Source organism: Sprattus sprattus, assembly GCF_963457725.1.
Source record: "Sprattus sprattus genome assembly, chromosome: 10".
NCBI lineage: Eukaryota > Metazoa > Chordata > Actinopteri > Clupeiformes > Clupeidae > Sprattus > Sprattus sprattus.
This window is the reverse complement of record NC_137908.1, coordinates 33,406,048-33,412,047: the sequence shown is the minus strand read 5'-3', so window position 1 is coordinate 33,412,047 and position 6,000 is coordinate 33,406,048.

The window sequence follows — 6,000 nt, the reverse complement described above, 5'->3', positions numbered from 1 at the left end:
TTTTCCAGGCGTTTTAGGCCTAAATGGGTTAAGGTTGGCTGAAAACCTTGACAGTAAGCAAGTACCAGCTAAAAAAGGGTTTGTGTGTTTGTCTGTTAAACCTCCTAACCAAGATAACATGACTAGAAAAGAGTTAGGACAGAGTAGATGTCAATATTATCTCAAAGAAATGTATGACCAGCCAAAGGAGGGAGCTAAACAAACTAAGCCTGGAATTTGGATGGGGGGAGAGTACTTCCCACTGATAAGGTATAGCAGTGTTCCAAGTGCTAACTTTAATTTTGCTCTTCCTATGGGCATGTATTGGGTGTGCGGTAAGATGGCTTATTCCTATTGGCCTCCTAATGCTGTAGGAACATGTTACATAGCTGCCATTGCACCTACAATTTGGATCTTATATAAAAAAACAGTATAACCAACAGCAGTCTACTACACATCCCCATAGAGAGAAAAGAGAAATGACTTATACGTCAGGATGTATGAGTAAATGGACATAACAGCTTTTGATTCAGTCCTAGAGGATTTTGAAAAACGATTTGGGGCAACGGCCTCCAAAATACTAATGATAATGTTAAAAATTGGATTACCATTCCTAGTCCCTTTAGTGACTTTTATCATGGTTCTGTTTGTGGGAAAGTTTCTATTAACCTGTATAATGAGTGCTTTAAACAAACAATTCACAGGGAAAAAGTATGTGGCTGTCAAAGCAAGGAAACCTGACAGAAATGAGTACACGTTTCCAAATAGTCCCGTGCCAACTGAAATGTATGAAGATGTTTTTCCATTCAAAGAAGTCCCGAATAATGAGAGAGAGGAAATATGGTAGTAACAGAAGTGTACAATGTGTCTGACCTAATTTTGAAAAGACCTGGTTTAAATGATGGATATACAATTGGAAGTTCATGTTGTGATTTTATTTTCCATGAGTAATGGGGGTTTCTTTTATTTTCTATGTATAATATGGATGTAAACTTGAATAATTAGATCACTTAGAGAAAGTAATTTGTAACCATGTTTTGCTATTATGTGTGTTTAAGGCTTGTAATCAAATGGAATGATGATACATATAGTTGCTCTAGGTGTGGTACTATAGTACCACCCCTGCCAACACACCCATGTGGGGCCCATATGGGTTGCATGTGGGCTGGTGAGTGGGCCCCATTTGGGCTGCCCAGCTGGGCCCCAGTCAGTTTTGTCCGGGGGTTCCATGGTGGCCCCATGTGGGCATGCCCAGATGGGCTCAAGGTGGGTTTCACATGGGCCCTAGGCAAAACCCACATGGGCAACCCAGGTTTCTCCCAGCTGTGGGCTCATGATGGGTCCCTTATTGTACCCTAAAGGGTAATAACCATTATCATTATGGGCATACAAAATAATTTTTACTTACTTTAGTCAGCCCATAGTACAGTTCTTTACAAAACTACAATGACAAAGAGACAAGTTATACAATTCATAATTTTTTTATTGCAATTTAGAGAGGCAAGGCTATAAAGAACACCAACTGTCAGTCTCCCCCCTAAATGATCTTGGCATTGGTTTAGTTACCAGTTTTGTGTTGGATTATATGCACCTTGTGTGCTTAGGGGCAATGCGTAAGTTGATATTTCTTTGGATGAAGGGGCCTTTGAAATGCAGGCAGTCTGTGAAGTTTTTTATTGCAATGTCCGCATATATGGTTTCTATCAGACAGTATTTATTTAGCAATTTTGCAAGGAAACCACGATCGTTGTTTGAATTCAGCACATGGAAAGCTACAGAGCTTCGCCAATTTTTACTTTTCACTGGCCCTGCTGTTCTTCTCAATAATATACCCAGTAGAATGTACAGAAACTTTTTACTTCTGTCTGTATCGATGAGAATTCTTCTGAGTCCTGCCTTATGTTGTCCTGACAATTGTGACTATGCTGACTATGCTGAGGAGATTTTGAAACTCTTTGTAACAGATTTCGTTTCAATTTATGGCACTGAATTTGGCAGCTACAACATGCATTCATTGATCCACCTAGCTCAAGATGCACGAAAATTCGGCCCATTGGATAATGTGTCAGCTTTTCCCTTTGAGACGTTTTTAGGTAAACTGAAAAAACTTGTCCGTCGGCCTCAAAACCCTGTCCAACAACTGGTCAGGCGGATCCATGAGAAGCAGAAATTGCAAACCCAAAAGACCACGTCTGTTGTAAGCCCAGTCAGACAGCTCCACTTTTCTGGACCTATGATTCATTCAGTTGCAACATGGGAACAATACAAGCGTTACAATGACAGACAGACACTGATCTCCTCCTCTCGTGGTGACGACTGTTTTTAGAGTTTTTTCAATCAAAGCTGAGGGGCTGCCTGTCTGGCCTGACGGGCCCCCCGGTCCCTCGCACCAATCAGCCACTTTGAGACCGCCTTCTCTGCATCATTTCGTGTGATCTGGCTGGTCAGGCTTTCCTTCTTCAAGCCTCCTGCAAGGAACAAATATAACAGCGACTTACTTCACGTGATAACTATCAACCAGGATTGCAAAAGCAACAGTGGGTCTCAAAAGATTAGAATATTGTGGAAGCCTGTTAAAGGAGAAATCCGGTGTGAATCAATCAATAGACCTGTTGTTCAGTATCTATCAGTATCTATAAGAAAAGGGGCCAGAAAATTTGATGCAACATAAAAACGAATAACGAACCAATAACTAATGTTAATTGCACAGGGCATAACAAATTTAAACTGAAAGTTACTATGCCCTATTCACTTAAATGCATACTATGCAACGTTTTTAGGTTTATTTATCAGCTTTGTAAAGACTTAGATGTTTATATGGCTCATTCCGGGGTGAATGAAGGCTATTTTGCATAGTACTGCTTTAGTGTTAGTTGCCAGTTCAATACATACTGTATGTGGTCTATGCTGTATCACACTGACAGCCTCAAACAACAGGGCTTGTAAAAAAGGCCCTGGGTTTATGTTCCATATTGCACATTGTTTATCCTTTTCGCGATTGGGGACTTTTAGTTTGACATGGGCAGCACCGACGTCATGCTCCCACATTGTTTTATTTACCGTGTCGCGTTGAGATAGTAAAACTGCGTGCCTCATGTGTGAACGACAAACATTAAGCTCGACGTGTGCGTCTATGAAAGTTGTAAGTGTTCTAATGTCATGTTAATTTCCTTTCATAAGCAATGTTATATGTTTAGAGAAGTCATTGTTTATCGTTAGTGTTAAATGAGTAAAGGAATGCTAGCATTTATGTATGAATGATGTTTATGTTAGCTTGTTAAATTAGCCTGTTAGGTTAAAATGTCAGCATTGACATGTGCGCGAGGGCTACGTAGTGTACTTATGGTTTTCCCATGTTTTACTCTGTTTCAGAACCACACGCTCAGTACACCTTATATGTTTTCATATATTTCCACACTGTTGTTTGTACAAACGGAAGATCTCTGTTAGAGGATTCTTATGCTGCTGATATTCCTGCACCTTCAATACAGCTTGGTTGTATCAGATCTTGCCTCCTGAGTAATCCATATCCAACCTGCACCTCCCTTGCCCTGAACATCCTGGCCGTGAAGTAGTGTTATGGCCGACACTCATGATTGTGTGTGATTATACATTCGAACAATTCAAATACAGTCCTACCTCAACACATACCGCTTTATCTATTAACCCTCACCCACAGGGCTATTTATTGATTCACACCAAACTTCTCCTTTTATGTCAGTAATTCAATGTAAAAGGTGAAGCTCATACATTATTTAGATTCAATAGACATTAATGGCATATTACTAGCCATTATTTGTGTTCATTTTGATAAAGAAAACCCCACAATCAGTATCTCACAAAATTAGGATGTTTTCTAATATTGTACAACTTAAAATATCATACACATGCACACCTACCATATATTACTTCAAATAACTTTAAGGACTTGAATTCCCTCTTCCCGTTGCGTCCCACAAAGTTGTACTGCCTGGATAGGCCATGGTCGAAGAGGAAGGCCATCATTCTTCTTGTGGCCTGCTCAACAGAGCCCTCCCCCCTATATCAGCCACAGCTGCAATCTGAGGGGGAACAAAGGCAACACAAGGCAGGTTTATCTACAGTATATTGTTCACTGGAATAAACCAGTCAACATGAAAGAACTGCCAGATGCATGGATATGAGCACTCTTGGGAAGTTTCAGATCAAATTCACTGTTAATGAGTTGAGTTGCATTACCCTAGATAATAAAGGAAAAATAAAGAGTCAATCTGTCAATCCGTTCAATCTGTTCTTTGAGGCTTCTGAGTGTTGTCAATAGGTACCAGAATGACAGCATGACAGCAATAGGTACATTGTGGACCGAATTTGCAAACTGGCAGCTAAGACTAACAGATGTGGGCGTACGAAAACAAAACTGCTATGCCCTCTTCAGTTAGTGTTAGCTGCCGTTTCGTTATTTGGTCCACTGTGCATGAAATTCAGTCGTTCTCCTAAATATCGACAGCACTTGGCAACATGTAAAAACAGAGCTACGGGTTGATTCACTCCAAATGATTTAACATACATACCAGTTCTGACATGAAGTCTGGGTTTGCCAGTCTTCCATGTGTTCAACCTCACTAACTGTCATTATCACGTTCGAGAAAACCGGAGTGAACAGATAAATGCACACACACAGCAAACAGCACGACAGTTTCCTAGCATCAGAGCTTCGTCCAGAATGAGAATGGATAGAGAATGGATAGGAACCCTAGCTGCTAGCCGAGAAAACGTTGCAGACATTCCAAGTCTTTAATCTGCCTTACTAACAAATACACAAACAAATCCTTCTGAACTATAAGGCAACCACGCAAAATAAGATCGAAAATAGCTTGATATTGACTTAACGATTAGCACTAGATATCTGTGTTCAACATCAAGGTTTAACCAGGTTTAATTACCAAAGCTAGCTACACATGCAGCTACATTCTTACATTCGCTTAAAGATAGCTAGTTCCTGTCCTTTTGGTTAACAGAATGTCCTAGTTATTAAAGCGTATAGCTTGTATTATTCAGAGATTATTCAGAGATTGATTCTTACCTGCTTTTTGTCCAGCCAAACTCGACTCTTGCACTTGTCTTGAACGTGTTTAATGAATCACTGGCACATGACAGTCAGCAGCAGCAGCAGACGTTAACGCAACGGCGCGAAATGTTTCAACTTTGCTTGGGGGAGGGGCGGGGAGGGGGTGGAGGAGTTTCACCATCTTCTTCTTGTTAGCAGAATACATTTTCATTGAGGTTTGATTACGACATTACATTATCTGTTATGCTCTAAAATTGCGGAATTTTGGACCCAGTCCAGCTGGAATTGTAAGCACAATCTCATGACATCATTTTGAATTGGAGACCAGCTGGAACCCACTTATTGCCTATGTTTAGTTTAGCCCATCTACGGCCCACCTATTACCCATGTGGGCTCCAATGACAAAGCCCACGCGCTGCCCATGCTTAGTTTAGCCCATGTAATGCCCACCTATTGCCCATGTGGGGCCCAACAACAAAGCCCACTCGAAGCCCATGCCCAGCCAACACCCAACTAGCCCAGATGAGGCCCATGTGGGCCCCAACTGTATGTGTTTGCAGGGACAAGGGGGGAATGTGGGATAAAAAATATATGTTTCACATTTAATTAAGTAGGTTAGTATAGGATTCCATAGGATAACATACATTGAATTGGTAACTTAGTGTGGCCATGTATTCTGTTTGACCTGTTGGGTAAGGTTTGATGAGCTAAGAGAGTTAGTCAGGACTTGGGGTAAGGGGATCCTATGTCAATAGTCTTATCTATAGTGGAGGACAAGGAGGCCACAGTGTATTAGTCTGAGGGAGGGGTTTTAGGTATAAGAGCTCAGTTTGCCCAGAGACTGATGGGCATTGTTGTGCCATGGATTGCTTGTAACAATGCTCCCGATATCGTTAATAAATCTGCAGTACCACTCCAGTTGTCTGTAAGTAATTTTGACCACAGAGCTCTGTCCCTTGATGGATGCAGGGCAC